General features: G+C 36.3%; 1 protein-coding gene and 1 pseudogene across 1 annotated transcript in view; one reads left to right on the forward strand and one right to left on the reverse strand.

The window, feature by feature from the left end:
* LOC133575751 (uncharacterized) overlaps positions 1-7,075 on the reverse strand; it is a 381,675-nt gene extending 374,600 nt beyond the window's left edge. The window contains exon 1 of the mRNA XM_061928567.1: positions 7,039-7,075. The gene's annotated coding sequence lies outside the window, so the exon portion shown is untranslated. The remainder of the gene's footprint in view (positions 1-7,038) is intronic.
* LOC133575700 (uncharacterized) overlaps positions 1-25,731 on the forward strand; it is a 79,407-nt pseudogene that overhangs the window by 44,339 nt on the left and 9,337 nt on the right.

The raw sequence follows: 25,731 nt of genomic DNA on the forward strand, positions 1-25,731 counted from the left end.
TATATATATATATATATGTATGTATGTATATATATATATATATGTATGTATATATATATATATATATATGTATATATATATGTATATATATATATATATATATGTATATATATATATATATATATATATATATAAATATATATCCTGAAAATATGCAAACAAAACTGTGTTTAGATAATTGATACTTCAAACTTGTATAAATAAATCTTAAGGAATATAACATAACTTGGCTTCTGAGAGCTTCAAAATGTAATGAATAAAATGCTAAAGTTGTTGATAAACAAGCAATTATATTAGTCATTAAATATGGTCATTTTAAATGAATTATTATGATCATTTAAAATTTATTATTTCAAATATGTTTATTTTAATGTATAATTCTATGGCTGGATGTAATAAGGAGTCAGAAAAAATACAAATAAAAATACAATTAATTTTGATGTTTTTAGCAAAATTTAGTAAAAATTTATTAATTTTGTATTTTTTTAATTAATAAATATATTTATTTTTAGGTAAGATAAACATAATAATACAATTTGTCTCTAGTCTGGATGATTTAGTTCTTGTCACCCTGTTGTCCTCCCGTCTTGAAAAAAGGCTGTCCTCACTCAGGTCCGCATGGAGCTGGAGGGGGCGTGGCCTCCAGCTCCGGCTGAAAATCGGGAGATTTTCGGGGGAATATTTGTCCCGGTAGGTTTTCGGGTGAGGCGCTGAATTTCGGGAGTCTCCCGGAAAATTCGGGAGGGTTGGCAAGTATGACTTATTGTCTTGTAATTAACGTACATCAGAGCTATACAAATTGTTGTATTTTTTGTATTTAGTGTATTAGATTCAGCAACTAGTGTTTGGATCCCACTGTACGCAATATCTGAAGCATTTCACTGTGGTGTATTCTGCATGTGACGAATAAAAACCCTTGAACCTTAAAACCAGTGTGGATGGGTAAAGTACCTTGCTCAAGGACACAAAGGCAGTGACTAGGATCAAACCTGAAACCGTCGAGTTGCTGGCACGGCTGCTCTACCAACCGAGCCACGCTGGCCTTAGGATGTATTAAATTCCATCAAAATCTCATAAAAATCGTAAAAACATCCTAGAAATGTCTCAATAATTCCATGAACAATATTTTTTATTTAGGAACTTTCTAATGTAACGTGTTTTTATCTACACTTTTCTCCAAATTTATACATCAGTAACTGACGTTAAAATCACAGGGGGCGCTGGAGCCTATCCCAGCTGCACTCAAGCAGCGGGGAATTTATCGCAATATAGATTTTAGGCCATATTGCCCACCCTTCGTAAAAAGTGGTCTTATTTTCCTGTGAATAATGTTGTAAAGAGCAGTGTGTTTGTTTTCAGGCCAATTCATATAATAATTTTTTTTTAAGTACATGTAAACTTACTGACTGAATCTGGACATTTCTCAAGCATGTTTGTCATTTTGTGTCCTGCAGACGTCTGTGAAGAACAACTTCTGCCTGAAAAACAGGAGTGTAGCTTCAGGATGGTGAAGGAGGATCCATCAAAGAGGAAGACCAGGCGCCACAGACCCTCTGGTGTCTCCTTTTCCTCTTTGACACAGACCCTGCCCTGTAAAAAGGAAGAGGAGGACTCACTGACCCCCCACATTAAAGAGGAAGAGGAGGAACACAGCATCAGTCAGGAGGGAGATCATCTTGAAGGACTGGTGGAGTTCCCAGTGACTGGTGTCCCCGTGAAGAGTGAAGATGATGAGGTCAAAGGTGAAAGTGAGGAGAAGAGCAGCAGCTCAACACAACACATGACAACTTCAGCGTTGGAGCATTCACACGCCATTTTTTCAGGAATTGCTTCATCTAGTTATTAGTATTATTATAATTAAATGTAGCTTACCACATTGAATGTGTGGACTGCATGAATGATGCCTTCTCAGTTCTCACTCTAACGCAATTTGAGTGTCTAGAAACACACTAAATTCATCTAATCCATTATTACTATTATTAATAAGGTAAAGAAGTTATATTTTGAAGGAGTACCGTATTTTCCGCACCATAAGCCGCCCTGGGTTATAAGCCGCGCCTTCAATGAACGGCATATTTCAAAACTTTGTCCACCTATAAGCCGCCCCGTGTTATAAGCCGCATCTAACTGCGCTAAAGGAATGTCAAAAAAACAGTCAGATAGGTCAGTCAAACTTTAATAATATATTAAAAACCAGCGTGATGTGGGCGCGCATGGAGTCGTATATCAACATGGACGGAGCTGCGTGAAAAAAGCCACCCGGCCTCTTCGCGTAAACTTACCTTAACCACTCGCTCATTTCTTCATCCATCCATCCCTTCGAGTTAGCTTTTATGATGACGCCGGCTGGAAAGGTCTCTTTTGGCAAGGTCTTCCTTTTGAATATCACCATGGGTGGAAGTTTCTGGCCATTAGCATGGCAAGCTAGAACCACAGTGAAGGATGACTTCTCATTCCCTGTGGTGCGAATATTCACCGTACGTGCTCCCGTTGTATCCACAGTGCGGTTCACAGGAATATCAAAAGTCAGTGGAACCTCGTCCATGTTGATAATGTTCTCTGGCCGGATCTTTTTTTCAGCTATCTTGTTTTTACAATATGCACGGAAAGTAGCCAGCTTTTCTTGAAAGTCTTTAGGCAGTTGCTGTGAAATAGTAGTCCGTGTGCGGATGGAGAGATTGCGTCTTTTCATGAACCGGAAACCTGTCGCTTAGTAGGAGCCATTTTGTGGTCTTTACAGATGTAAACACACAAAGGAAATGAAACGTAATATCCGCGCGCTTCTTCTTCTTCTACGGGGGCGGGTGGTTGCTTACAGTAGAAGAAGAAGCGCTTCCTCTTCTATGGGGGCGGGTGCTTACCTTGGCGGTTGCTTGCGTAGAAGAAGAAGCACTTCCTCTTCTACGGGGAAAAAAGATGGCGGCTGTTTACCGTAGTTGCGAGACCGAAACTTTATGAAAATGAATCTTAATATTAATCCATATATAAAGCGCACCGGGTTATAAGCCGCACTGTCAGCTTTTGAGTAAATTTGTGGTTTTTAGGTGCGGCTAATAGTGCGGAAAATACGGTAGTCAATAATCTGATTACTTCTTCCCAGTTTAACTGTGGTAACACTATCTAAATGAACGCAAAACAAATGTCATCTTTTTTGGCCAACATGTTGACTGCTCATGCCTTTTTTGATCAGACATGTCTCTAAAGATAAATGTGAAAATGACAGTAATTATTGATCATATGTTGGTGCAGGACAATGTCTCATGTGACTGAGCAAAGCTGGACTTTTCTAAAGAATGTTTGTTTTCTCCTGTCCCGCAGACGTCGAAGAACATCTTCCTCGTGAGCAGGAAGAAGAGCCACAGCCCCACCACATTAAAGAGGAGGAAGAGGTACCACATTCCCATCACATTAAAGAGGGAGGGGAGGATCCACAGCCCCCCCATATTAAAGAGGAACACGAGACACCACAGAACCATAGTGTTAAACTGACCCTTCACATTAAAGGTCAAGTAACGGACCCACTGACCTTACACATCAAAAATGAAGAGGAGGACCCACTGACCCCTCACTTTAAGGAGCAAGAGAACCCGCTGACCCCTCACATTAAAGAGGAAAAGGAGGACCCACTGAACCCCTACTTTAAAGAGGAAGAGGAGGACCAAGAGCCGCCGCACATTAAAGAGGAAGAGGAGGAACACAGCATCAGTCAGCCTAAATGGTTGGAGGAGTTCCCAGTGACTGGTGTCCCTGTGAAGAGTGAAGATGATGAGGTCAAAGGTGAAAGTGAGGAGAAGAGAGAGGCGGAGCCTCCAAGCAGCAGCTCAACACAACACATGACAACAGAAGCTGATGGAGACCACTGTGGAGGATCACAAGCAGACAAGCTCTTAGCTCCACTATCAGATAGTGAGGACACAACGTCACACTCTCCTGACACTGATGATGAAGACTCTAAAGATGATAAGACAAACACTCACTTCAAATGTTCTCACTGTGACAAAACCTTTAAATACCGTGGTAATCTGAAAAGACACACGAGAATACACACCGGAGAAAAACCTTTTATCTGTTCAATCTGTAGTAAAGGTTTTGTTCTAAGTAACAATTTGAAAAGGCACATGAGAACACACACTGATGAAAAACCTTTTTCCTGTTCAATCTGTAGTAAAGGTTTTATAGAAAGTCACAATTTGAAAGTACACATGAGAACACACACTGGTGAACAACCTTTTATCTGTTCAATCTGTGGTAAAGGTTTTGTACAAAGTAACCATTTGAAAGCACACACGAGAACACACACTAGTGACGGACCTTTTTCTTGTTCAATCTGTGGCTCATTTTTTACAAGGAAGGAACATTTGAAAGTGCACATGAGAACACACGCTGGTAAAAAAACTTTTTCCTGTTCAATCTGTGGAAAATGTTTTGCACAAAGTCGGTGTTTGAAAGTACACACTAGAACACACACTGGTGAAAAACCACATTCCTGTTCAATCTGCAACAGAAGCTTTTGTGACCAATCAAACCTTATAAGACACATGAAAAGACACCCAGGAGAGAAAGTGTCGAGTTGCAGTGTGTGTGGTGAAAGATTCTCTTCTAAGTACCAGTGTAAGAAACACAAGTGTGCTGGTGAGAACAGCAGCAGCAAATGAAACTGCAGGATTTGAAATAAACTGTCAATGTTACGATCCGCTGCCCGGATCATAGTTTGTTTATGTTTGAGTCACATGTGTTTTCAGCACCTTGAGTTTTGTTTGTTTCTGTTGCCATGACGGCAGATTATACACACCTGCCTCTGGTTAGTGTTCGGGACGCGCACCTGTTGCCCGGGCACTAATCAGAGGGCTATTTAGTCTTTGCCCTGGCCTCACTCGGTCTGGCTTCCTAGTTTGTTCCCACACAACTGATGACGACGTTTATTTCATGTTCCTTAGCTGCTAGTTTTCACGCTAGGCTATTTTGGTTTACTAGCTCCCACGCTAGCCCTTTTGTTTTGCCTTTTGTGCTACGTGTATGTCTTTTGTTTATTCATCGTATGATTTATATGTTAAATAAATCATATTCCTACCTGCAAGCTGTGTCCGAAGCCGTCTGCATCCCTGGGAGAACACACCCGCATCACGATGCGACCACGGCGTTACAGTCAAGACTTTAATTTTTGACTTTCTAACAACATCAGCACATATAACATGTGTGACATTTTTTTAATATGCTTCTACATTTATAGATTAGATATTTTATATTAGTGCTTTTTTTTAGTCAAGTACATGCATTAATATGCAACATTGTGTACTTTTATTAAAAATTGAACAGAACAATTTGACTGAAAGGGTAAGAGTAAACTGTACAAGACATATTTTACGTACATCAATCAATCAATCAATGTTTATTTATATAGCCCTAAATCACAAGTGTCTCAAAGGGCTGCACAAGCCACAACGACATCCTCGGTAAACATTTTATGTGTATGTATATATATATATATATTTATAATGCAATTTGAGACATTCATAATAGTGTTTTTTTTATAGGTGTTTGAAATATTGAAGTGACATTAAAAAAAATTTATTTTTTTAATCAATCAATGCATTCTACTGAGGTGGCAAATTATGATGCGTTCAGTTTATCGCAGCACCAAGCAAACAATCTGAAAATTCCCGTCATATCAAATCCTAGATATGGTCGAAATTATTTAAAGCGCACTACGCATAATATACGCAACATTAATAATATTGCTACTACGGATAATTTCAACAAAAACTCCTCAAAACAGCCCAATACTTATAATATGGGCTTTTTAAACATAAGATCATTGTCTCCCAAGACGTTATTAGTTAATGAGGTCATGAGTGACAACAATCTTAACGTCATTGGTCTCAGCGAAACCTGGCTCAAATTAGACCATTTTTTTGCGCTAAATGAGGCATCTCCTCCTAACTATACGAATGCACATATTGCCCGTCCCCTTAAAAAGGGTGGGGGGAGTCACACTAATATACAATGAAAACTTTAACCTTACCCCTAACCTAAATAATAAATATGAATCGTTTTAGGTGCTTACTATGAGTTCTGTCACACCGCTGCCTCTCTACCTGGCTGTTATCTACCGCCCCCCAGGGCCCTATTTGGACTTTATCAGTGAATTCTCAGAGTTTGTTGCTGATCTCGTGACGCACGCCGACAATATAATCATAATGGGGGACTTTAATATCCATATGAATACGCCATCGTACCCTCCGTGCGTGGCGCTCCAGACTATAATTGATAGCTGTGGTCTTACACAAATAATAAATGAACCCACGCATCGCAACGGTAATACGATAGATCTAGTGCTTGTCAGGGGTGTCACCACCTCCAAAGTAATGATACTCCTGTATACTAAAGTAATGTCCGATCATTACCTTATAAATTTATTGACTATCTAAAAAATATAAAAATATATTTTTATTTAAATGAAGATATGAAATAATCCTAAATGAAATACAATGACTTGGTTTATATAGGTCATAAAATCAGTGTCAGTTGAGTCGGTCCATAGGTTGCCAGTAGGGATTTTTAATGTCCAGCAATTGTCAGTATTTAGTGACACAGAGTCAACACAGTATCAATACAGTTTTGCAATGTGTCGAAACGCTTCATGACGCCTCATCAACCCATCACTACTGTATATACATACTATTTCATATTGCACTGGTACTGTATGTGACTACGGTACTTTTACTTGTACTTCTACCATAACTACTGGGACTGATTCAACTTATTGTCTTGTAATTAATGTACATCAGAGCTATACAAATTGTTGTATTGTTTGTATTTAGTGTATTAGATTCAGCAACTAGTGTTTGGATCCCACTGTACGCAATATCTGAAGAGCATGGAAAAAAGCATTTCACTGTGGTGTATTCTGCATGTGACCAATAAAAACCCTTGAACCTTCTGTTAGCAGCTAACAAGCTAAGCTAATGTATTTTATACGACGTAAATATTTCAAACTGGAGAACAAATAATAAGACTGACTTATTAGCGTCCTGCTACCTTCTTTCTCCGTCGATGTGCTTTCACGACAGTTAGCACACTTGACGTTACAAGGCAGTACTGCTCATAGACGTCCCACTGCCTTGTAACGTCAAGTGTGCTAACTGTCGTGAAAGCACTTCGAAGGAGAAAGAAGGTAGCAGGACGCTAATAAGTCAGTCTTTTTATTTGTTCTCCAGTTTGAAATATTTACGTCGTATGTAATACATATTTGATTCTTTATTCAAGGATAAAATCGTCTCGATGCGCTAGAAGCACTGTGCCGCTTCTCCTGCTATCTTTGCTTGCTAGTTAGCTTAGCTCGCTAGTTAGCTTAGCTTGTTAGCTGCTAACAGAAGTTATCAACACATTGCTAAGTAGAGATCAAGTGTGAGAGTAAAGTGTTGTGATTGTGTGAAAATGTCTACATTACACATGTTGAGAGCGTTGGTGGATCAGCGACTAACTGCTGCCGTTGAAGAAATATTTGTAGTGTTAGAAAGAACGATAGCAGAATACGAGGCGGAACTTTCTAGAACAAAAGAGGAGAACAATCAACTACTGGACGCTGTTTTCAAGAAACATCAAGTTGTGTTACACAGAACAGGTTTGTTTACGTCTTACTCTCACATCTTTACTAACTTTATATTTGACTAATAACAAGAAAATGACATTTGGAATATATAATATAATCACAATGACCAGTGGTGGAACAAGTCAGAGCTGGGCCAGGGGCGGGCCCCATGACGGGGTCCCCTAAACCCAAATAATAAAGCTAATTCTAACATCATTTTACAACATACACATGCCTCTCTGGGTTTACCGCCATTAATCTTTAACAAGGTTTTAAAAAGTTTGCCAACCATTTTTATGACATTTGCATTTTCCCGACATGTATTTATTTTCTCACTTTCACCACAACATCAACCCGTTCACAGGATGTAGAAAAATTATCAAAGGGGATATGATTTTTTTATTTTATTTTGCCTATCATTCACAATCCTTATGTAAGACAATAATATGTTTATATTTTTTATGCATTCTAAGTCGCAAACTAACGTTAGCAAAATCTTAACTATCCTAATTCTAACAATGGAGTCAATGGGAGCGCCTCTATTCCGCTCACTAAGCCCCCTAAATAAGAATTAGTTGATCAATATAATATACCCAGAAGTCATTTTTTAAATGCTATCTCTTTAAAACATGCTGTAAAAATGCATATCCTCTGGAAATATGCCTAATAATAGCCACAAACTGGAGGATACATTTTTAATTAGGATAACATTTAAACAATTGTTTAAAGGTTTTATGGAATTTTCCAGGGGTGTACCCCGCCTTATGGCCCCCTGTGACCCCAAAAGGGACAAGAGGTAGAAAATGGATGGATGGATGGAAAAAGACACATCATAGAATGATATTTATATCCTTTAGATGCATGAAAGATAAAGTAGAGTTAATGAAACATGTAGAATAGATTGTGTTTTACACTCTCTGTTGTTTAAAAAGGGTACAGTTAGGGCTGCACCATTATGGCAAAAATAATTAGCACCATTATTTTGATTGATATTGTAATCACGATTAATTACACAATTATTCATTAATTTGAAAACACCAGTATTTATTTTATTACAAAAACTCAACTTTAAATATAGTTAAAAAAAACCCCATATTATTTAGTAACGAATAAACCACAACAAGTAAAATAATGGTAAAAAAAATAATTTAAGTAACAATGGCAATATAAAACACAATGACATTAAGTTTTTTTGTTTTAATTATGTTTCGTTTAATTTTTTACCTTTTAAACTTATTTTACTACCTTTTAAAGAGTGTGCTTTTTTTTTTTTTTTTTAAATAAAATGCAGAATCCCTCACATTTATTGGTGAAATACATCTTTGGACAGTTTCGACCAGAACTTTGGGTCAAAGCATAATAATTGTGTATATGCAACAATAAGTTCATTATGCTTGTGTGAGGTTCTATTTTTAAAACCTTTATTTTGTTAGCGCAGTCAGGCCTATTATTGTGAAGGGGGAAGTTCCGACCGCAATCTTGTTTGTACATTAATCCTACATGGATGATGTCGTTCACAACAACACAATCAGATGAGATGTGTTGTGGGTGTATGGATTTTCCTTGCCAGCTTTAGCTTCGTAGTTTAGTCCCTATTTGGAATGACCGCCTCAAAGACGGGACGGTTGCGTGTTTCATAGTAACGTTACTAGTCCTTGTGACATGTAGAGGACTAGGAGGTTTATTACCATTGTGGGGGAGTTTTCTGTGTCTGCGTACCTTCGACACACCCGTACACCCACCGGAGTGACGCCACGCTTTCTCCGCCGTGTGTTTGAGGAGCCTGCAAAAGACCTGCACATACATGTAACTATCATGTTCAATCTACAATACAGTTTGGTGTAAACCTAAAAAAAACAATACAACCATACAGGATAAAGGTTGGCTTTTTAGCTTAATGCTAACATACAATGGACGGCAACATTGACAGGCTAACAAAAATTAGCACTGCGATCGTTTTAAACTTGTACAAAGGTTTAACAAATAGGAGTTTAGTTGAACAAAACTGACATAAAACAACAGATGCATTTTTACATCCATCCATTTTCTACCGCTTGTCCCTTTCGTGGTCGCGGGGGGTCGCTGGAGCCTATCTCAGCTGCATTTGGGCGGAATGTGGCGTACACCCTGGACAAGTCGCCACCTCATCGCAGGCATTTTTACTTACATACATATATTCCAGTGACGTGCAGTCACTAGAGGAAAGAAAAAAAAAAGTAAAAATATTTTATTTTTATTAAATTGTTATATGTATCCAGTGATTATACTATAAAGTTATTTTCCATTTAACTTCACCCGTTTTAGATTATTTTTATTTAAAATCGCTGAATTTTCACATTTTCCGTTCAAATACTGAGAAGAGACGGTGCGGTGATCAGCAGCCAGTTGAGGCACATCACTCAGTGCCTCAACATGGATTGCGGACTCGGCTAACTGCTGGCCTGCTGTGCAGTGAGACTGTATTGCTATATGAACTATATTATACATTTCCATAGTTTAGTTAGCTGAGGTATATAATGTACAGTGTATCTTGTCAACAACTGTATGTGTGTAAAGTATTTCTTGTGCTGAGCGATCATAAAACGGCTGCAAAAGACGCACTGGCTGAGGCTCGCCTCCTGCACCCCCGCCGTAGAATGCACGGCAACCCCTGACGGGAGTGTTATATCAACTAAAGCCCACACTTAAACTTTCCACGTGCAAGATTGAATCTATTTAAAAAAGTTATTTCATAAGAAGCCAAAAAGTGCAAAAACAATAATGTTCGTGTTGGAGGAGTTGTGAATGACTGCAGGGCCACAACATTAGGTACACCTGCAGACTGCAGGTGTACCTAATTTACAACTCCTCCAACATGAACATTATTGTTTTTGCACTTTTTGGCTTCTTATTAAATAACTTTTGTAACCTATTTTTATGGGCTTTCCTCTTTGTGATGTTAAGTTCCTGTTATGCGCTGTTATACAGTATATGCCTTGAGCTCTTATTTTGAAGGTGCTAAGAGCGGAAGTGACGACACGTTGGAGTGGAGCGGAAGTTTTTGAAAGAAGGTAAATAAAGTGGTCCTCGTGTAAACTGGAGCCTCCGTGTTTGTTATTTTGTAGTTTCATACAGTATAGGCGACATTTATAAACCCTCGGTTACACTTTTTTAAATAGATTCAATCTTGCACGTGGAAAGTTTAAGTGAGGGCTTTAGTTGATATAACACTCTCGTCAGGGATTGCATTAATCCAGCACAACAGCGGCGCATGGACTTCATTTATAAGTAAAGGTAAGACCATAATAACGTTTTTTTTATTAAATGTGCTTTTTTGTGTGCTACAGTTTGTATGTGTAAAGTTAAAGTCAAGTAAAGTACCAATGATTGTCACACACACACTAGGTGTGGTGAAATGTGTCCTCTGCATTTGACCCATCCCCTTGATCACCCCCTGGGAGGTGAGGGGAGCAGTGGGCAGCAGCGGCGCCGCGCCCGGGAATAATTTTTGGTGATTTAACCCCCAATTCCAAGCCTTGATGCTGAGTGCCAAGCAGGGAAGAATGCTGGTATGAGCTTTTAAACATAACCCGTTAACTGCTGCCAATCAAATGGTGAATAAGATACTCTTTAGGGTTCATATGTTTGTAAATCTGACTGTGATGAAGTCAGTGCCTCACCAGCCATCAACCTCACCGCACGTCACTGATATATTCACCAAACTGTGTAGAAACTAAACTTTGTGCTACTAGGCCATCATGTTCATCAAACCTTAAAACTCTGATTTAGTATGGGACTTTATTGCCAGGTCTTCTTGTATCGCACAATTGTGAAATTAAATATTTTCCACTCACAAAGACCCCAAACGGCCAGATTTTTAACCGCTGATTTGTATTTTTGATGTTCAGTTGGCCGACCAGAGGAATTAGTTGTCACGACAGCTAACTTTATCTTCTTACATCACACCTTCAACCATCCTCCATTGCAGCAAATACATTACATTTCTTACAAGTATTATTATCACTGAAGGACAGTAGAACGAGGCTAAACATGTTACACACAAAGGACGGGCAAGCTTATAGCTAAGATAGCCGCTAAACTAGCTTGAAACGAGAAGAAATAAGTGCTTAGTCATTTTTCCCATTCAAAATGAATTAGCCATTTTTCAAAATTCCACCATTTCCACATTTTTCAACCGATTCAAACCATTCCACCTTCAACATATTCCACTAATTCTGGAAAATGAAATGATCAGTTTTCCAAGTAAAAAAAATTCCAAGAATTCTCGTTTTTTCAAACCCTTTTTTCACCCTTTTTTCTGTCGACAACATTTTTCAAGCCACTTCAACCGTTCCACGGGAAAATCATTCCTCTTAATTAGGACAAAATAACGAAGTTGTTTTTTTTCTATGGAAAAATTCCCGGTTTTTCTGAAATTCCAGGAATTCCATAATACTATTTCCCAACAAAAAAAATTGCTACTTCAACATTTCTCGACCGATTTGAAAAATTCCAACACCAACCATTCACTCATTCAGAACAGTCAAAGTTTTTAGCATTTTCAAAGAAAATTCCGCTTTTCCCAAAATTCCCAAATTTCCATGAAATTCTCATTGAAATAAATGGGACATTTTTCAAAGTTCCACAACTCCAACATTTTTCACATTTTTCAACCGATTCTAACCATTCCACCTTCAACATATTCCACTAATTCTGGAAATTGAAATGATCAGTTTTCCAAGTAAAAAAAATTCCAAAAACTCTTAAGAATTCTCGTTTTTTTTCAAACCCTTTTTTCACCCTTTTTTCTGTCGACCACATTTTTCAACCCACTTCAACCGTTCCACGGGAAAATCATTCCTCTTAATTAGGACAAAAAAACAAAGTTGTTTTTTTTCTCTGGAAAAATTCACGGTTTTCCTGAAATTCCAGGAATTCCATAATACTATTTCCCAACAAAAAAGATTGCTACTTCAACATTTCTCGACCGATTTGAAAAATTCCAACACCAACCATTCACTCATTCAGAACAGTCAAAGTTTTTAGCATTTTCAAAGAAAATTCCGCTTTTCTAAAATTCCCAAATTTCCATGAAATTCCCATTGAAATAAATGGGACATTTTTCAAAGTTCCACAACTCCAACATTTTCCACATTTTACAACCTATTCTAACCATTCCACCTTCAACATATTCCACTAATTCTGGAAAATGAAATGATCAGTTTTCCAAGTAAAAAAAATTCCAAAAATTCTAAGAATTCTCGTTTCTTCAAACCCTTTTTTCACCCTTTTTTCTGTCGACCGCATTTTTCAACCCACTTCAACCGTTCCACGGGAAAATCATTCCTCTTAATTAGGACAAAAAAACAAAGTTGTTTTTTTTCTCTGGAAAAATTCCCGGTTTTCCTGAAATTCCAGGAATTCCATAATACTATTTCCCAACAAAAAAAATTGCTACTTCAACATTTCTCGACCGATTTGAAAAATTCCAACACCAACCATTCACTCATTCGGAACTGTCAACGTTTTTAGCATTTTCAAAGAAAATTCCGCTTTTCCCAAAATTCCCAAATTTCCATGAAATTCTCATTGAAATAAGTGGGACATTTTTCAAAGTTCCACAACTCCAACATTTTCCACATTTTTCAACCGATACTAACCATTCCACCTTCAACATATTCCACTAATTCTGTAAATTGAAATGATCAGTTTTCCAAGTAAAAAAAATTCCAAAAATTCTAAGAATTCTCGTTTTTTTCAAACACTTTTTTTCACCCTTTTTTCTGTCGACCACATTTTTCAACCCACTTTGACCGTTCCACGGGAAAATAATTCCTCTTAATTAGGACAAAAAAACTAAGTTGTTTTTTTTTCTGGAAAAATTCCCGCTTTTCCCGAAATTCCAGGAATTCCATAATACTATTTCCCAACAAAAAAAATTGCTACTTCAACATTTCTCGACCGATTTGAAAAATTCCAACACCAACCATTCACTCATTCGGAACTGTCAACGTTTTTAGCATTTTCAAAGAAAATTCCGCTTTTCCCAAAATTCCCAAATTTCCATGAAATTCTCATTGAAATAAGTGGGACATTTTTCAAAGTTCCACAACTCCAACATTTTCCACATTTTTCAACCGATTCTAACTATTCCACCTTCAACATATTCCACTAATTCTGGAAATTGAAATGATCAGTTTTCCAAGTAAAAAAAATTCCAAAAATTCTAAGAATCCTCGTTTTTTCAAACCCTTTTTTCATCCTTTTTTCTGTTGACAACATTTTTCAACCCACTTCAACCGTTCCACGGGAAAATCATTCCTCTTAATTAGGACAAAAAAACAAAGTTGTTTTTTTTCTCTGGAAAAATTCCCGGTTTTCCTGAAATTCCAGGAATTCCATAATACTATTTCCCAACAAAAAAAATTGCTACTTCAACATTTCTCGACCGATTTGAAAAATTCCAACACCAACCATTCACTCATTCGGAACTGTCAACGTTTTTAGCATTTTCAAAGAAAATTCCGCTTTTCCCAAAATTCCCAAATTTCCATGAAATTCTCATTGAAATAAGTGGGACATTTTTCAAAGTTCCACAACTCCAACATTTTCCACATTTTTCAACCGATTCTAACCATTCCACCTTCAACATATTCCACTAATTCTGTAAATTGAAATGATCAGTTTTCCAAGTAAAAAAAATTCCAAAAATTCTAAGAATTCTCGTTTTTTTCAAACACTTTTTTTCACCCTTTTTTCTGTCGACCACATTTTTCAACCCACTTTGACCGTTCCACGGGAAAATAATTCCTCTTAATTAGGACAAAAAAACAAAGTTGTTTTTTTTCTGGAAAAATTCCCGCTTTTCCCGAAATTCCAGGAATTCCATAATACTATTTCCCAACAAAAAAAATTGCTACTTCAACATTTCTCGACCGATTTGAAAAATTCCAACACCAACCATTCACTCATTCGGAACTGTCAACGTTTTTAGCATTTTCAAAGAAAATTCCGCTTTTCCCAAAATTCCCAAATTTCCATGAAATTCTCATTGAAATAAGTGGGACATTTTTCAAAGTTCCACAACTCCAACATTTTCCACATTTTTCAACCGATTCTAACTATTCCACCTTCAACATATTCCACTAATTCTGGAAATTGAAATGATCAGTTTTCCAAGTAAAAAAAATTCCAAAAATTCTAAGAATCCTCGTTTTTTCAAACCCTTTTTTCATCCTTTTTTCTGTTGACAACATTTTTCAACCCACTTCAACCGTTCCACGGGAAAATCATTCCTCTTAATTAGGACAAAAAAACAAAGTTGTTTTTTTTCTCTGGAAAAATTCCCGGTTTTCCTGAAATTCCAGGAATTCCATAATACTATTTCCCAACAAAAAAAATTGCTACTTCAACATTTCTCGACCGATTTGAAAAATTCCAACACCAACCATTCACTCATTCGGAACTGTCAACGTTTTTAGCATTTTCAAAGAAAATTCCGCTTTTCCCAAAATTCCCAAATTTCCATGAAATTCTCATTGAAATAAGTGGGACATTTTTCAAAGTTCCACAACTCCAACATTTTCCACATTTTTCAACCGATTCTAACCATTCCACCTTCAACATATTCCACTAATTCTGTAAATTGAAATGATCAGTTTTCCAAGTAAAAAAAATTCCAAAAATTCTAAGAATTCTCGTTTTTTCAAACACTTTTTTTCACCCTTTTTTCTGTCGACCACATTTTTCAACCCACTTTGACCGTTCCACGGGAAAATAATTCCTCTTAATTAGGACAAAAAAACAAAGTTGTTTTTTTTCTCTGGAAAAATTCCCGGTTTTCCTGAAATTCCAGGAATTCCATAATACTATTTCCCAACAAAAAAAATTGCTACTTCAACATTTCTCGACCGATTTGAAAAATTCCAACACCAACCATTCACTCATTCGGAACTGTCAACGTTTTTAGCATTTTCAAAGAAAATTCCGCTTTTCCCAAAATTCCCAAATTTCCATGAAATTCTCATTGAAATAAATGGGACATTTTTCAAAGTTACACAATTCCAACATTTTCCACATTTTTCAACCGATTCAAACCATTCCACCTTCAACATATTCCACTAATTCTGGAAAATGAAATGATCAGTTTTCCAAGTAAAAAAAATTCCAAGAATTCTCGTTTTTTCAAACCCTTTTTTCACCCTTTTTTCTGTCGACCACATTTTTCAACCCACTTCAACCGTTCCACGGGAAAATAATTCCTCTTAATTAGGACAAAAAACAAAGTTGTTTTTTTCCCTGGAAAAATTCCCGGTTTTCCCGAAATTCCAGGAATTCCATAATACTATTTCCCAACAAAAAAAATTGCTACTTCAACATTTCTCGACCAATTTGAAAAATTCCAACACCAACCATTCACTCATTCAGAACAGTCAAAGTTTTTAGCATTTTCAAAGAAAATTCCGCTTTTCCCAAAATTCCCAAATTTCCATGAAATTCTCATTGAGATAAGTGGGACATTTTTCAAAGTTACACAATTCCAACATTTTCCACATTTTTCAACCGATTCAAACCATTCCACCTTCAACATATTCCACTAATTCTGGAAAATGAAATGATCAGTTTTCCAAGTAAAATAAATTCCAAGAATTCTCGTTTTTTTCAAACCCTTTTTTCACCCTTTTTTCTGTCGACCACATTTTTCAACCCACTTCAACCATTCCACGGGAAAATAATTCCTCTTAATTAGGACAAAAAAATAAAGTTGTTTTTTTCTCTGGAAAAATTCCCGGTTTTCCCGAAATTCCAGGAATTCCATACTATTTCCCAACAAAAAAAATTGCTACTTCAACATTTCTTGACCGATTTGAAAAATTCCAACACCAACCATTCACTCATTCAGAACAGTCAATTTTTTTTTTAGCATTTTCAAAGAAATTCCGCTTTTCCCAAAATTCCCAAATTTCCATTAAATTCTCATTGAAATAAGTGAGACATTTTTCAAAGTTCCACAACTCCAACATTTTTCATCCGATTCAAACCGTTCCAACTTCAAATTGTTAAGCCTATTCGGTAATCACAGGCTTTCCCTTGACAAATTCCAAAAATTCCCAGAATTCCACGTTTTCCGGGACATTTTTCCCCATTCAAAATGAATTAGCCATTTTTCAAAATTCCATCATTTCCACATTTTTCAACCGATTCAAACCATTCCACCTTCAACATATTCCACTAATTCTGGAAATTGAAATGATCAGTTTTCCAAGTAAAAAAAAATTCAAAAAATTCCAAGAATTCTCGTTTTTTCAAACCCTTTCTTCACCCTTTTTTCTGTTGACAACATTTTTCAAGCCACTTCAACCGTTCCACGGGAAAATCATTCCTCTTAATTAGGTCAAAAAAACAAAGTTGTTTTTTTCCCTGGAAAAATTCCCGGTTTTCCCGAAATTCCAGGAATTCCATAATACTATTTCCCAACAAGAAAAAATTGCTACATTTCTCGACCGATTTGAAAAATTCCAACACCAAACATTCACTCATTCAGAACAGTCAAATTTTTTAGCATTTTCAAAGAAAATTCCGCTTTTCCCAAAATTCCCAAATTTCCATGAAATTCTCATTGAAATAAGTGGAACAATTTTCAAAGTTCCACAACTCCAACATTTTTCATCCGATTCAAACCGTTCCAATTTCAAACTGTTAAGCCTATTCGGTAATCACAGGCTTTCCCTTGACAAATTCCAAAATTTCACAGAGTTCCATGTGTTCCGGGACATTTTTCCCCATTCAAAATGAATTAGCCATTTTTAAAACTTCCACCATTTCCACATTTTTCAACCGATTCAAACCATTCCACCTTCAACATATTCCACTAATCCTGGAAATTGAAATGATCAGTTTTCCAAGTAAAAAAACATTCCAAGAATTCTTTTGTTTTTTCACCCTTTTTTCTGTTGACAAAATTTTTCAAGCCACTTCAACCGTTCCACCGTCAAATCATTCCTCTTAATCAGGACAGAAAACAACAGGGTTTTTTTTAACTGGAAAAATTCCCGGTTTTCCCGAAATTCCAGGAGTTCCATAATACCATTTCTCAATTAAAAATGTTACGACTTCAACATTTCTCAACCCATTTGAAAAATTCCAACACCAACCATTTCAACTCATTCAGAACATTCACATTGTTTAACATTTTCAAAAAAATTCCCGCTTTCCCCGAAATTCTCAAAAAATTCCATGAAATTCCCATTGAAAGGAATACAATGAAAGTTCCACAACTCGCACATTTTGCATCTGATTCAAACCGTTCCAACTTCAAAATATTCAGTGTGTTCGGGAATTGTGTTCTCCCTTTCAACACTTATTAAAATAAATTCCCAGTCTTTAGGGACATTTTCCTCATTCAAAATGAATTATGCATTTTTCAAACCAGTCCACCTTTAACACATTCATCCTGGGAATTCAAACAACCATTTTTCCACATTCAACAAATTTCCAGGAATTCCCGTTTTTTTCTAATCTTATTTCCAACCTTCTTTAGTGCGATGACTCCTTTCACATTGTTCAACCCATTTAAATCGTTCCACTGTCAAAACATTCCTCTGAGTCAGGACAAAAAACCAAGTTGGTTTAAGAACTTCAAAAATTCCCGGTTTTCCCGAAATTCAAACTCTTCAACATTCAAACCATTCCAACATTCAAACTATTCTTACATTCATAATACATTCTGTCAGCATTTCAGTTCAACTTCAGCATTGGAGCATTCACACGCAATTTTTTCAGGAATTGCTTCATCTAGTTATTATTATTATTATTATTAAATGTAGCTTACCACATTGAATGTGTGGACTGCATGAAGGATGCCTTCTCAGTTCTCACTCTAACGCAATTTGAGTGTCTAGAAACACACTAAATTAATCTAATCCATTATTACTATTATTAATAAGGTAAACAAGTTATATTTTGAAGGAGTAGTCAGTAATCTGATTACTTCTTCCCAGTTTAACTATGGCAACACTATCTAAATGAAAGCAAAACAGATGTCATCTTTTTTGGCCAACATGTTGACTGTGCTCATGCCTTTTTTGATCAGACATGTCTCTAAAGATGAAAGTGAAAATCACAGTAATTATTGTCCACCAGCAGGGGGAGCTCATCACTAGTACTACTGCGTGGAGGCTGGCATGTGGTACATTATTTACTGTGTGTGTATGACTTATTCAGAGGGAGAACAGCACACTAGTATGGATTGCAGGAATGACTTTTAGGATGTTTTTATATGAATAAGGTGGATTGGACGTTGGCCTGGGAAGGCATTCCCCTGAAGGTCTTCTTCATGTGTCAGCTGGAAGTACCCTGACTGCTGTGAGGGGAAACTGATGAAATTGTGAGATCATATGTTGGTGCAGGACAATGTCTCATGTGACTGAGCAAAGCTGGACTTTTCTAAAGAATGTTTGTTTTCTCCTGTCCCGCAGACATCGATGAAGAAGATCTTCCTCATGAGCTGGAAGAAGAGCCACAGCACCGCCACATTAAAGAGGAAGAAGAGGTACCACATTCCCATCACATTAAAGAGGGAGGGGAGGATCCACAGCCCCCCCACATTAAAGAGGAACACGAGACACCACAGACCCATAGTGTTAAACTGACCCTTCACATTAAAGGTCAAGCAGAGGACCCACTGATCTTACACAGCAAAAATGAAGAGGAGGACCCACTGACCCCTCACTTTAAGGAGCAAGAGAACCCGCTGACCCCTCACATTAAAGAGGAAGAGGAGGACCAAGAGCTGTTGCACATTAAAGAGGAAGAGGAGGAACACCGCATCAGTCAGCCTAAATGGTTGGAGGAGTTCCCAGTGACTTGTGTCCCTGTGAAGAGTGAAGATGATGAGGTCAAAGGTGAAAGTGAGGAGAAGAGAGAGGCGGAGCCTCCAAGCAGCAGCTCAACACAACACATGACAACAGAAGCTGATGGAGACCACTGTGGAGGATCACAAGCAGACAAGCTCTTAGCTCCACTATCAGATAGTGAGGACACAACGTCACACTCTCCTGACACTGATGATGAAGACTCTAAAGATGATAAGACATGTCACACTGACAACACTCACTTCAAATGTTCTCACTGTGACAAAACCTTTAAATACCATAGTCTTCTGAAAAGACACATGAGAAGACACACTGGAGAAAAACCTTTTTCTTGCTCAGAATGTGGTAAAGGTTTAGTGACAAGTTGCAATTTGAAAGTGCACATGAGAACGCACACCGGAGAAAAACCTTTTGTCTGTTCACTCTGTGGTAAAGGTTATGTACAAAGTAACAATTTGAAAGTACACATGAGAACACACACTGGTGAAAAACCTTTTTCTTGTTCAATCTGTGGTAAAGGTTTTGCACAAAGTTCATCGTTGGTAAAACACAGAAGAAGACACACCGGAGAAAAACCTTTTTCTTGTTCAATCTGTGGTAAAGGTTTTGTTCTAAGTAACAATTTGAAAGTGCACATGAGGGTGAAAAATCACATTCCTGTTCAAGCAACAGAAGCTTTTGTGAGCGATCAAACCTTGTAGCACACATGAGAACACACCCGGGAGAGAAAGTGTTGAGTTGCAGTGTGTGTGGTGAAAGATTGTCTTCTAAGAACCAGTGTAAGAAACACAAGTGTGCTGGTGAGAACAGCAGCAGCAAATGAAACTGCAGGATTTGAAATAAACTTTAATTTGGACTTTCTAACAACATCAGCACATATAACATGTGTGACATTGTTGTTTGTGTAACAATCTTGTTAACATGCTTCTATTTTTATACACCCATTTTTTTCCAGTCCATTACATGCATTAATATGCAACATTGTGTACTTTTATATTGACATAAACTATTACAAGAGGAACAATTTTACTGAAAAGATCAGTAAATCCAAAACAGTACAAAACATGTGATACATTCAATTAACATTTAGTGTACGTACATTTTATACAAGATCATTTCCTTTTAAAATGTGACTTTATGTGTAACGTTGTTGTTTGTGTAACAATATTTTAATATGCTGCTACATTTATAGATTAGATATTTTGTATTAGTGTTTTTTTTAGTCAAGTACATGCATTAATATGCAACATTGTGTACTTTTATTAAAAATGTAACAGAAAAATTTGACTGAAAAGGTGAGAGTAAACAATACAAGACATATTTTACATACAATAAAACATTTTATGTGTATATATATTCATCATACAATATTAGACTTATTCATAATAGTGTTTTCTATAGGTGTTTGAAATATTGAAGTGTGACATATTTTTATTTCTAATTATTAATAATCCCATAGATTAGCACCTTTATATGATATACATATGTACTGGTTCACATCTGAAACATCTTCTGGACCACTTCAGGAAGCATATTATTATTTACTTTATACTTAATTTGAACAGTTGTCTTTATACAGTTTTAAAATGTGACTATGAGTCATTTGTTGGGTCTCTATAATAATTTGTATTAATTATATTTATTACTCTCTTTTGTAATATGATGATTGTGTTGCGATTGTTTTATATGTATGTCCCCAGACCTTTCTGCAGTATAAAAGTGAGAGAAAATGGCTGAATTGTTTGTGGAAGAATGGTTTTGTTTTTACAAACATACATTTGTGGATAAAATAAAAAAAATCCATTATTGTGTTTTAAACATTTTGTACCTTTTTTTTCTTTTTTAACATCCCCAAAACATTATCAATATCAGAAAACAAGTTTGGAGTGTCAGACAAAAGCCAATATTGTACATCATCCCACAGAGATTTAGTTTGTATACATTCATAAAATAAACTGTTTATTTTGTTTCCCTATCACACACAGAAAGAACAAGTTTTGTCTTCAATTGCAAAACAACATCCTGAAATTATTTTAAGTTGTCTATTCTGTTCTTTTTTATTTTTTTTAAATTATGAACTCCTTTGCCTTTAAAAGAATGGAAACTTTCAAGTTTTTGTTTTGTTTGTTTTGTTCCAGAGAAAATACAGCAAATAAGAAATAGTAAATATTTGTCTAATTTCAGAGTTTCAAATCTGTAATATTGTGTCCATCCTCCAAAAGCCCAGAAAGTTTAAAAAAGAGTTCTGAAAAAGATGATATATTTAGAATATTTTGAACAAAAGCCTTTATAATTTGTTTAAATATTTTCATCTATTTGCAGGTCGTACTTAATGAAATCTTAAAATAATATAATACTTTTATCACTCAATAAGTGCATCAGCGACCAAATGCCTTTTTCAAACCATTAGGGTTGCCAACACCCAGACTTTGAAATAAGGGACATCTAGCGGGCGGTCGGAACATTTTTGGTGTCACTTATAAAATTTGTGTGTCCCCTATTTCAGTCCGGGCCTGAAAAAATGCTTGGAAAATGCTTTAAAAATGCCAAAATGCTTAGAAAAATGAATTTTACACCTGCACTGTTGCACTTACTGTAAGTCCTATTCATACCATAATCACAAGACAATTGTATTCTTCAACCATACATTTCTTTTTTTCAAAATGTGCAAAACAGAGGGTGAAAAAAATCAAAAAACCTAATTGGGATGGGTGCTGGATCAAAAAAGGAATATATAGTTACAAGAAAGAAAGAAAGGTCCGCACACACCGCCACAGCAGTGTGAAAAAGAGCGCTTGCTCGAAACGTCATACTTAAATAAAATAAATCCTGATCAATGTAAAATTTGCAGTTTCTTCAAAAACATTTGCCATTGAACAGCTGGCACACAAGGACCAAACAGAAAGGTTGATAATATGGATGTTAACAATGTCCATGTGAATGTCCATATAAGATGGAAGTCAATGCCCGTAAATGTCCTTCATGGAGTGTTAGGGCCAGGGGACGTCCTGGTGACACTTCTGATTGATAACAAAGAAAAGAAGAACAATAGGAAAAACGTATTAGGAGTATGTTAGAAGTACAGCCTGTGGTGAAAAAAATAAATACCGTATTTTCCGCACTATAAGGCGCACCTAAAAACCACACATTTTCTCAAAAGCTGACAGTGCGCCTTATAACCCGGTGCGCTTTATATATGGATAAATATTAAGATTCATTTTCATAAAGTTTCGGTCTCGCAACTACGGTAAACAGCCGCCATCTTTTTTCCCCGTAGAAGAGGAAGTGCTTCTTCTTCTACGCAAGCAACCGCCAAGGTAAGCACCCGCCCCCATAGAACAGGAAGCGCTTCTTCTTCTACTGTAAGCAACCACCCGCCCGCGTAGAAGAAGAAGAAGCGCGCGAATATTACGTTTCATTTCCTTTGTGTGTTTACATCTGTAAAGACCACAAAATGGCTCCTACTAAGCGACAGGGATCCGGTTCATGAAAAGACGCAATCTCTCCATCCGCACACGGATTACTATTTCACAGCAACTGCCTAAAGACTTTCAAGAAAAGCTGGCTACTTTCCCTGCATATTGTAAAAACAAGATAGCTGAAAAAAAGATCCGGCCAGAGAACATTATCAACATGGACGGACGAGGTTCCACTGACTTTTGATATTCCTGTGAACCGCACTGTGGATACAACGGGAGCACGTACGGTGAATATTCGCACCACAGGGAATGAGAAGTCATCCTTCACTGTGGTTCTAGCTTGCCATGCTAATGGCCAGAAACTTCCACCCATGGTGATATTCAAAAGGAAGACCTTGCCAAAAGAGACCTTTCCAGCCGGCGTCATCATAAAAGCTAACTCGAAGGGATGGATGAAGAAAAGATGAGCGAGTGGTTAAGGGAAGTTTACGCGAAGAGGCCGGGTGGCTTTTTTCACGCAGCTCCGTCCATGTTGATATACGACTCCATGCGCGCCCACATCACGCTGGTTTTTAATATATTATTAAAGTTTGACTGACCTATCTGACTGTTTTTTTGACATTCCTTTAGCGCAGTTAGATGCGGCTTATAACACGGGGCGGCTTATAGGTGGACAAAGTTTTGAAATATGCCGTTCATTGAAGGCGCGGCTTATAACCCAGGGCGCCTTATGGTGCGGAAAATACGGTAATAATAAAATAAAATAAAAATAAATACAAAATATATATATGTAACTGTTGCTACTAATAATTATTGTAATTTGTTTTATTTCTCTAAAAACAGAATAATAAGTCAAGTTCATAAAAGGGAATTCAAATCCAAATGCATAAAAGTTCATAAGAAGGCTATATTTAAGTTACTATGGTTAAAATGTTATTTTCATGCCTTTTTGTTAAGTTTGTGGGCATACTTTTATTTTGAAGTGTATCATTTTTGATGCAATGTGAAGGCAGAAAGAGAGAGACTGACTGTCACAAAGACTAAAAAGTGTCACAAGGACTCAAGCCTTTGGGCTATAAGAGCCTGAAGATCACAATGTCCTCCTAAAAGAAGCATGCAGGCCAACGAGGTATGTGTTTGTCATTTATGTTTGTATTTACTTCGGTAAAATGTTTGATCCACATGTTGTTATTTTTACGTTTGTAACGTGCTTTATTTTATTTCAGTTTTCACGGTGAATTTGAAGGGAAAGGAAGCCTTCAACTGTTTGGAGGGAGTTACTATATATATATATATATATATATATATATATATATATATATATATATATATATATATATATATATGTCTTAATAAGGTTATCCAAAAAATAGTGCTCGATACCGTAGTAGAGCGCAATATATGTATGTGTGGGAAAAAAAATCACAAGACTACTTCATCTCTACAGGCCTTCTAGAGATGAAGTAGTCTTGTGATTTTTTTTCCCACACATACATATATATATATATATATATATATATATATATATATATATATATATATATATATATATATATATATATATATATATATATAAAAATAATACACACATACATATATATATATATACATATATATATATATATATACATATATATATATATATATATATATATATATATATATATATATACATATATATATATATATATATATATATATATATATATATATATATATATATATATATATATATATATATATATATATATATATATATATATATATATGTGTGGGGAAAAAATCACAAGACTATTTCATCTCATTTTTTTCCCACACATACATATATTGCGCTCTACTACGGTATCGAGCACTATTTTTTGGATAACCTTATTAAGACATATATATATATATATATATATATATATATATATATATATATATATATATAATACAAAATAAAAATATTTTAAAAAGCTTAGTCACTCACCTATTTCTTTCTCCAGGGAAACTTTCTGCTGCTCTTCCTGCGACCACAAAGAGCGGTCCTAGTGCCTCCATGTACCCTAACCGCCATTAAACAAAAAAAAGAAGAAGAAGGACGAAGCCAACTTGGAAGTGGTCCATTGAAAGGTTGAAAGCGCGACCTCCTGTACTGTAGAATGTAGTATGGACCATAGGACAGGACGAAGACCTCCTGTACTGTAGAATGTAGTATGGACCATAGGACAGGACGTTAAGAAGCTGTGGAGGCCTAAGATGCTCTACTAGTCTGCTGGAAATCCAAAGAAGACGAAGGAGTCAAAAGCAAAATGGCGTTTGACAGAGAAGGCCTAAACGTGGCCACTGGCCATTATTGTTTCTCTATTTGTATTTAGTGCATACATGTACGCATATATGTCGTGTAGTAGATGAAACATTGTTAGTCATTGTTTGTATCCGGATACATTAGTCTGAGCGCACTTTATCAAGTCTTGTGCTAGTTAGCTTAGCTTGCTAGTTAGCTTAGCTTGTTAGCTGCTAACAAAGAGACGCGGACGTTATCAACACATCGCTAAGTAGAGATCAAATGTGAGTGTAAAGTGTTGTGATTGTGGGAAAATGTGCGAAAGAACGATAGCAAAGTATGAGGAGGAACTTTGTCCAACAAAAGAGGAGAAGGAGCGACAACATCAACTACTGGACGCTGTTTTCAAGAAACATCAAGTTGTGTTACACAGAACAGGTTTGTTGACTTCTTACTCTCACATCTTTACTAACTTTATATTTCATTAGTAACACTTTTCTTCAATAGGAAGATGCTTTGTCTTGTGGGGATGATGCAATGCTTTCATTGAGATTCTTCATGAAAACGAGACAGTTTGAGGTTGATGTTCCTCTCAGTTTGTAA

The sequence above is a fragment of the Nerophis lumbriciformis genome, linkage group LG33 (genome assembly GCF_033978685.3).
Source record: "Nerophis lumbriciformis linkage group LG33, RoL_Nlum_v2.1, whole genome shotgun sequence".
Classification (NCBI taxonomy): domain Eukaryota; kingdom Metazoa; phylum Chordata; class Actinopteri; order Syngnathiformes; family Syngnathidae; genus Nerophis; species Nerophis lumbriciformis.